At 36.3% G+C, this 10064-nt stretch overlaps 1 pseudogene; it reads left to right on the forward strand.

Annotated features, from left to right (window-relative positions):
- The window catches only part of LOC149140639 (endoglucanase 1-like), a 73115-nt pseudogene that overhangs the window by 61621 nt on the left and 1430 nt on the right, over positions 1-10064 (forward strand).

The following is a 10064-nucleotide window of genomic DNA, read 5'->3' on the forward strand; positions in this document are numbered from 1 at the left end:
GAAGTCGTGGATGATGAAAGAATCACATCATGTTGTGATGGGAAAGGACATGTTGCACAGGAAAGCAGACATCACAGCTGGATGGAAGTCGGATTCAAACACATTTAAAAGAATCAAAATACTTAGGGGGGGGGTGTACGCATGGGAGCTAAAGGCTATATGCAAGAAGAAATAGGCATAAATCAAATCGTTATACTGGACACTCCTCAATAAAGGATAATGTTAAAGTCATTATTAGTGATAGATCTCTAAATTTTCCCACTGGTTTAAAAGGCCTTGGAGAATTCAAAGATACAGAGGTTGAGATACATGCAGACAAAAATTGTAATATTTCATCAACCAATATTTCAAAGTCCACGCCCTTCAATAAGAATGGAATGCGAGAAGCACTTATGCATGAAAACCATTTGGGAACTGATTTAGGTGGGCTACAGAGGCAGGACACTCATAGGGATGCTACCATGTATCCACAATGAAGGAAATCATATTGGCATTAAGGTTGATATAAGTTTTGACAATATCCAAAGCCATCAGCATCCTAAAGAGGTCAATGTGGCTCAAGACGCAGTTCCAAGAAATGCTGCAGCATCGATGGTGGTTAGTGAAGAGACATATCAAACTTCATGCCAAGAAAATGATAAAGTGGGTATAGATAAATTTGTCCAGAATGCTATTGTATTGGAACCAAGTCTGAATAGGAGGTATGATGGTTGATTGAAGATGAGGAGAATGTACATGTTGAACAGGAAAATAGTCAACATCGTTCATCCACAACTGCAGTTGATGTTGGCAAACTGAACATATCAGGAACTAATTCATCTCATACACATGAGAAACCTGACTTTAATGAATGTGCCTGTAAGAAACATTCAATGTCTGAGAGGTTACTAGAAAGTACAAGTTTGGACAATACAAAGGAAACATCTTCATCACATTATAAGGATTTGCATACGAGGAGCAGAGCCAATTCTATGTATGAAGATAAACTTTTAGGGGTCACTGCTGTTAAGATAAAGACTGAAGAAGGATTACCCGCTAGCACCGAAGATCACAAATATTCAGGATGTAAAAGGAATGAAAATTCCTCTTTTGTACTAGAAAAGGAGGTTGAGAGTCAAGCGGGTGGCATATCTAGTTTCCAAAAAATGTCTATGCTTCCACAATCAAAAGTTACCATCTTATCTGGTATTATGAGTAGTAAATAGTAAATACCCAGGAGTTGCTCTTCCTTTGGAAATGGAGAAGAATTCAAACTTATCGGCTGCAGCAAAAAGAGCACATGAAGATATCATTTTGGAAGAGGCCAAATTGATCAAAGTATTATAGAGGTTTATGGTTAAATGCTTTCAAAATTTTTAATAGATATTTAATATATTCGTTCTATAGGAGACTACTCTATCTCAGCATTGTTAGCTATGCCGTGAAATATTGTTTTAATGCCAAATTTGCCTGACATGCAGGCTATAGACTGAGAAAGAACACAGAATCTGCTAATTCAAAACCTTTTCTGGAGCCTCCACGAAGGAAATCTCATTGGGATTTTATTCTTGAGGAAACGTCTTGGATGGCTAATGATTTCATGCAGGTTCATGCAATGGCAATGATTTTGTGCTTTCTCTATTGATTTTTTGACTTTGTTTATAGCCAAATGTAAATACCTTCACAGTGTTGTGCAAATAACAACATTATTTATGTTTGTGTTATATTACTTTATATGTCTGCCTTTGTTCTATGCAGGAAAGGCTTTGGAATACCGCTGTAGCTTTTGAATTAAGTCGTTGGTAGCTTAAGGGACAGGTCATGGAAACTTTTTGGACAAAGGACCTGTACTAGAAGCAAAGAAAAAACAGCTGTTGTCATGAAGTTTTGGCATGAAGTAGAGACACTTCCACTGGTGTCACAAAAGGAACCAAATGGTGATAACTCTGTTCTGGATTGCATTATTCACTGAACTTTAGTGCAGGATCACATATATGGCTAAAGTTTTATCAATTATTTTATCCAGCTTTTGTTCAATCTAAATGTATGAAAAGGAAATCAAGATTGCAAACTTGACTGAACTTTTATGTAATTCACAATTTTTTTTCTATTAGCTTTTCTTCAATGAAAGGCATGAAAGGGAAATGAAGTAGGGTAGAGAAATAAATGTTGCTTTTATAATTTCTTAATTAAATATGAAGGGGCAGACATAAATCAGTTATATTTTTTTTTTAATTGATGGTGACACTTAATATGAACTTTTTCATCTAATTATAGGTCAAAAATATTGAGATTTTAATGCTACCAAAACTTTCACTGGACATGAGAAATAAGCATTTCTCTATGCATAACGCATACAAGGAAAATAATTCATTTACAATTGGGCTTACATAACTTACTGCAACAACGTTGGACATTTCTGAGAAATAAGCATTGCTCTATGCATAACACATACAGAGAAAATAATTGGTTTAGATTTGGGCTTACATAACTTACTGCAACAGTTTAGTTATTCATGCATTGATGTTGAATTGAAGTTGAATTGGGCCTTTTATTCCTGATTTAGTAGGTCACTACTTGGACCGTTCAGAAGTGATTTTTTGAAGTATGACTATTAATAGTTTAACCATATTACTGAACATTCACAAAGAAACCTTTCCAACTGCATAAAAAATAAAATCCTAAATTCCCAGAGTTTGATAACAGTAATTTACGTATCTTTGTCAAACTGTATGTAGCTTTCACACTAATGATCAAAAGACCTTTTGGGCCACCCCACAGACTGGGTAGTGATAGCTAAGGATGAAATCTGATCGTGGTGGGAGCTTAAGAGAGCCTGTAAAGGGAAAAGGAAAATCAGAAATCTGTGTGTGCCTATAATACCTTACTTGATATAACACACAAACACGATTGCAAGTTTTCTGCGTGGTGAGAATGATCAGCATGCTACACCGTCTTTTGGTACAAATTTGGTAAAATTTCTTCAAATATATGTAAGAATGATGTCATTGAGAATATTACAAACTGCAAATTCGGTATTCATGCATGATATGCAGAGGTAAGACTGTACTCTGAAGCTGAAAACCCACTTACCTGACCAAGAAGTAGCTCAACCAAGACACAACTCAACCCATGGACCAAATATCAATAGCAGAAGTATACTCAGTGGCTCCAAATATAAGCTCAAGAGCTCTATAATAAATGGAGAAAATGTATGATATATTTGCTTCACCTTTTACCTTATCAGAAGAGTATTAGCATATACATATATACATACATACAGAGAAATGAAGTTCTACATTAAATAGGCTCATGAATCAAACCTTAAATCCCAGGTCCCCTTAAAACATAACATAAAAATAAAAACTAATAAAGAAACAAAATTGCATAAAATTTTGACTTTTTCTTCTACGCAATTATTTATTATGCCATTGCCTTACGGCGTTTCCTTTGCAACATGTGGTGCAAATGCTAGTTATTGACAATCAGACAGCTCGTGATAGAAATCCCTCTTTTGGGGGGACGAGGTTCGGGAATGGAACATCATGTGATCGAAATTTTCAGTTGGTCAAATGTTAATTAAGTTATTATAAAATAGAGATATTTTTTATTTTATTTTTTTAAATAAATTTAATAATATTAGGAGATTTTTATCAAACTCTGGTTAGGGGTCAGACTAGTTTACAATGTATTTAAACATTGCAAATCTCGGTGTGTTTAAAAGGAAAGTGTTTTTTTTTTTTTTTCAGGGGTGTTAGTTATTTATGGAATATGTCATATTGTGGATATTTTGATTGATATTGGACCATTTTAGTTGTTTGTTATGTATGTCGAATAGTCCAATCCCAAGGAATCCTCGAAAGTGGTGAATCTTTGCAGAGAATCTTTAAAAGTGGTGAATATGATGTTAGGGTGTTTTTTAAAAGGGAGTGATAATTGAGATAGCTATATATTTTAAAAGAATATGTTTTTAGGGGTTATAAGAGTGCGAAGGACCATTTTCCATTCTAGGGAAAGGGAAAGGTTTATATTTAGGGATTAGGATAGTTTTTAATTTTTATTTCAAGGTAATAAGATCATTGAGGAAAGATATTATAAAAATATAATTGTTGATGGAGATTTATAATGATAATTAAATCTTTTTATAAAGGTATAAGGTAGGGTTAAAGAATGTTGTTATAAATAGTTTACAGGATAAATAAAGAGATAGAATTGTTTGAAAGAATGGAGTTATTTCATGCGCTTAGCGCAGTAAATAACAAGGTAGTTGGGTTAATGTAGCAAGTAAGTTAGATAAACGAGTATTTTAAAATAAAATCCGGTAAGTAAGGGTATTAATCCCATAAGAGTTCAGCCTTGAGCTAATAATGACATATTTCTGTAAGATTAGAGGATTTAGATTATATTACTGCGAGAAAAAACGTGATTATAACATAGATGGATTGGTTTGGTCTATCGTTAGGGAGGTCAAAGCAATAGCACATAAACAAAATTTTCATATTGCTCGCATTCTTTCTGACCTGAGAGTCTGGGAATTTAAACCAAAAACAAGGATATACATAGACAAAATTACATAAACTAAGAGACCAAAATACATTCTGAAACAAGTAGAAGAATAGAGACGGTATAGAGAGAGTTATCATTTTTCCTAGAGTTGCACTTGAGTTGTCATTCTACAGGGTGTTAAGTATGAGCTCGAGGGTGAGAGTCATCTCCTGTGGTTGATGGAGGCTGGGTAGTAGATAGAATTTGGTTGAGGTTGTCATCCATGTCATTCAGCATGTTCTCCATGTTGTTCATTCTGTCCAGGAGTTCTAACATCAAATAAGGAGCTCTTGTTAGGTGTCAACCCTGTCAGTAAGTACCCGGCCCATGAGTGTCTCAGTATGCCATTACAGGTTAATATTCTTAAGCAGAGGCCCTCGCCCTGGTGGAGTTTCTGTTATCATGAATATAATCTTGTGTTTCTCGCTCCACGTGATGATTTGGCACGTATCTTCTAGCCTAGCGAACTTGCCCTTTGATGTAAGCGATAGCTCACTACATGACCTCAAGAACGAGACGTTGATAATGGTCCACGATGGCTCCGGTGGAATCCTGAGCATGGGAGGCATGCAGGGAGGGAGGAGTAGGAGAGGGGAGTTGACTCGATCTGCCCCTATGTTCTGCCTCTGTGGAGATGGTGGTGCAACATCGAACCATGACTGAGTGAGAGGTAGGGGCGGCAGAAAGTCGATTGAAAGGAGGAACAAGTCGATGGTGGGTAAAACTAAACTAGATAGAGGTTAACCTTTCTAACTGAAAGTGGGGGGGGGGGGGTTAAAATTGTGAGGAGGCTCAGGTGAGGAAACCTGCAACAAAAATAAATCCAAGCATGGGGACAGAGAGACAAGATCCGAAATTCCAAATCGGAGCAAGAAGAGAGGTTGTGGAAAAGAACCAATCTTGAAGTGAGTTGCAAGGGGAGTAAAGGAGAAGACCAAACTTGATTGATAGAGATCCTTGTAAAGGAGAGGCATGGATGATAACCGAAAGTGGAGATCCTAAGGGGTTGATTGCAAGTGCAAACGTCGGGGATTACATGGCGCTTGCAAGCTAGAGTCATTGATAGAGTGTTGCAGGACCCCATGACCATATGCCCTATTTTAAAGGCTTCGAGAATTGGCTGTATTTTTCTCTTAATGATCCAACATGATATGCTTTGCTTCTTTAAATGACAGTGGTGTACTCACCTACACAAAACCATGAATGTGTGCTCGATTCGAAGAGTGTGAGATCTACGAAATGATAGTAGCCCACCTCCTTTCGTACAAATGCCTCTAATACCATAAATATCATCCTCTACTGAGAATTGTGATGGTGGTGGCAGATATGCCATGCAGGTCGCTAGGTGTGGGCATCTTGCCTCCCTCTCATATGATTACTATAGATCATGGTCAATCAGGAAAATTAATGTTGTGCACCCACCTTAGGGAACTTTGTCTTGTTCAACAATGTCCTGACATTCATGCTTCCATTGAGCAACAAAAATTTGTTCCCATAGAGATTCCATGACCTCTAAAGTGAAGTTGAGCCCTTCATTGGCAAGCATGTTTACCAACTTGTTGCCCTTTCTTAGTATGTGTTGGAAAGCGAGTGCATTGAAGTTTAGGAGTTGTTTTGTGATATTCTCTAGACTAGCCAAAAGTCTCCAACTCCTTTAGCTCGAGTAGCCCGCCTACCACCATCTATTTGATCTCTGCAAAGAAATGTAGTAAGATCATTTCACAGACTAGGAAATTTGTTTTCCTTATGATTCACCCTCAGGACAAGAAGAAGATTGTGGCCACAAATTCCAAACATGGCTCCTCCGCACAGTAGTAGCAGATGGACAAGGTCATGGAGGAGTACAAGGACATTTTCACCTCACCTGCGGGGGTACCTCTCCATTGTCAGGTCAAGCACTCCATCGATCTGACCCCAAGCGCGTCATTCCCAATGGATCAATATATCGACGTTGTGTTCTGGAGAAGAATGAGATCAAGAGGCAAATTCAGGAGTTGTTGCAGAAAGGGCACATTAGGAAAAGCTCATCACCCTGTGGGAGTCTGATTGTATTGGTACATAAGAAGGATGGGACCTGGAGACTCTATATTGACTATCGGGTGCCAAACAAAATCATTGTCTATAATAGGTACCCAATCCCATGGATTGATGACCTTCTGGACCAGCTCAAGGGGGCCAAATATTCCAGCAATATTAAATTGAAGTTTGGTTAATTCTGATGTGTGGAAGACTGCCTTCAAATCCAAGGAGGGACTTTTCGAATGGTTGGTCATGCCTTTCAAGTTGACGAATGTTACTGCAACCTTCATGAAGTTGATGGATGACATCTTGTGACCCTTCACCAATGCATTTGTGGTGGTGTATTTAGATGACATCTTAATCTTCAACCAAAGTTGGGAATGAACAAGAGGTTAGTCATGATGATAATACATGGAATGAATACTTTGATACAATTGTTATACTTTGTGGGTGTTATAAATAAGTTCAGTTATAAATTAATGGACGATATAAGTACATCATATAGTCTAATCTCTAACCTTGGAAAAAATAATGCATGTATCAATTATTTTAGGTTGGCAATGGAATCAGAACAAATGAGGAGTTTAATCATTTTGATAGACCAATACAAATACCTGCATATGGACGTGGCCTATGCCGTACAATTAAATCACGCAAAAAGAAATGGGTGGAAGAGGATATGACAATGGAGTTTGTAAATGAAATAGAAAATCAACACAATGAACAAGAGGTTGGTCATGATGATACTACATGCATAGATGAATAATTTGAGACAATTGTTGTTTTTGGATGTTCCTAAGGTAGAAAATCTAAGAATATGAAATTAATGTGGCTTGTTTTTTAAATAATGTGTTCAAAAATAATATTTTTAATTTATTGTATACATGTATAATGTTGTTTTGTTGAGTAATTTATTGTGTATATCTTTGAAATGGATCCATGTTCTATACAGTAATTGCTATCTAACATTAAATAATGGTTGCATTTGATGATACACCTATTAATGATCAAGATCCAACTAGACCATTAAGAATTCAACGAGATGATCCAATTCATCCTTTAAACCATACTAGGAGAAGAAGAGAAGCATTGAAGAGAGCACTACCACGTGAAAAATTTGAGGAATTGATGAAATTAGCATACATTGATGACATGCCATCCACTACTCAGAGTAGAGATGTCGATGGAAGTGTAATGCATGAAGAATGATAGTAATACGTATCCAGAAGATGGTATTCAAACTAGTAATTGTTCACGAATCCATAAGATTGTAAGGTCATTCTCATTATCATAATCATTGTCATCATCATCACCATCATCCTTGTCATTGTTATTGCCATCATTACATTATCATCATAATCACCATTCATGCCATCATCATCATCATTATGGACATTGTTTGCAATTGTTCATAATTGTAGATGTTGTAAGAAATATCATCAACCCAAAAAATGTGATCAGTGCTAGAAAAGGGTTGTTTAGGACACATTGATATACGTAAGAGAAATAACAACTCTATTTTTGACAGATGATCGATGATGATCATCATCATCACCACCATTATCATTGTCATTGTCATTTTTATCATCCCCATCATCATCATTAATGTAATTTCTATCGACATTGTTGTAATCATGCATCATCATCATTCATGCCATTATTGTTTTTGATGATGACCTAGATGAAAATGATGATCATGACACCAAAGATAATGCTTATGATTATGACAATGACAACATCTAAAATTGGGAAGATTCGCCAACGTCATTAGCATCGTCATCATCATAATCATTGCCATCATCATCATTGTCATTGTAACCACTATCGTCTTTATCATCATAATCACAATTCATGTCATCGCCATCATCTTCATTTTCATCATTGTCAATATTATTGACATTGTCATCAATTGTTCATAATTGTCAATGCCATAAGGAATATCATCAATGCAGAAAATATGATGAGTGTTGGAAAAGGGATGCAAAAGCGAACATAGAAATGGGGGCAACAATAGAAGTAAAATTGGATGAAAAGTGGATACAACATAAGTAGATGCACAACAACATGAAAAACCTGACACAAAAGTGGATGCAAAAGTAGATGCAGTTGTCAATGCAAACTTGGATGCAACCATGAAGGCAAAAGTGGAAGTGAACATGGGTCCAATGGTAGGTGTAAAACTTGGCACAAATTGTGGTGAAACAAATGTGGATGCAACAACGGAAACAAAAGTATATGCAAAAATGGATGAAACAAAAGTGGATGCAAACGTGGAAGCAAATGTGGTTGCAATGGTAGGCGTAAGATATGGTGAAACAAAAGTGGATGTAACAATAGACAAAAAATATGCAAAATAAGATGCAAAAATGGATGTAAAAGTGGAAGCAGACATTGATGCAACAGGCAAAACAAAATTGGATGCAAAAAATGGATATAATGTAAGTAGATGCAAAAGTAGATACAAAATGAGATGCAAAACCCAATGCATAAACCTGATATAAAAGTGGATGCAAAAATAGATGCAATATTTGATGCAAAAGAGGATGTGAACATGGATGCAAAATTGGAAGCAAACGTGGATACAACAGTGAGTGCAAAACATGGTGCAAATTGTGGCATAACAAAAGTGGATGTAATGATAGATGCAAAAAAAGAATCAAAGTATGATGCAAATGAAGATGTAAAAAGGGATGCAAAAAGTGAAATTTAAAATGGGTGCAACAGTGGATGTAAAATTGTGTGCAATAGAAGTCGATGCAAAAGTAGATGCAAAACGAGACACAAAACCCAATGCAAATCCCAGTCCAAAATTGGATACAAAAAGGGATGCAAAAATAGATGTAGTAGTTGATGAAAACCTAGACGCAAATGAGGATGCAAACGTGGATGCAAAATTATAATCAAAAGTGGGTGCAAAAGGAGGTGCCAAACTAGGCGCTAATTGTGGCACAAAAATATTAGATGCAATAGTGGGTACAATAATAGATGCAAAAGAGGATGTAAATATGGATGCCAAACAAGAGGGAAAAGTGGATGCAACAAAAGTAGATGCAAAATTTTATGCAAAACTAGACACAAAACTCGATGTAAAACTTGGCGCAAAAGGGATGCACAAATGGATGAAAAAATGGATGCAAAAAATGATTTAAAAAAGGATGCAAAAAAGGATGCAAAAGTCGATGCAAAAGTTGATGCAAGTGTAGGTGCAAAAAGTGGATGCAAATGAGGATGCAAAAGTATGTCAAACAAAATTAGGTGCCAAACTTGATGCAAAACCTGGAACAAAACTGGTGTAAGGATGACACAAAACTTGGCATAAAATTTGGTGCAAAACGTGGTGCAAAACCTATTGCAATACCTGGTGCTAAACTTGGTGTAAGATTTGGTGCAAAACTTGATGCAAATTTTGTGTCAAGTTTTGCACCATATTTGATAAATGGATGCAAATAGCACCAAAAATGGGCTCTAGATGCAAAAAAAGAAGTAAAAAGGGACGCTAATCGCTGGTTTTGTTGTAGTGT

Source organism: Pinus tabuliformis, chromosome X (genome assembly GCF_031772625.1).
Source record: "Pinus tabuliformis cultivar Carrire ecotype Pingquan chromosome X, CPIR1, whole genome shotgun sequence".
Classification (NCBI taxonomy): domain Eukaryota; kingdom Viridiplantae; phylum Streptophyta; class Pinopsida; order Pinales; family Pinaceae; genus Pinus; species Pinus tabuliformis.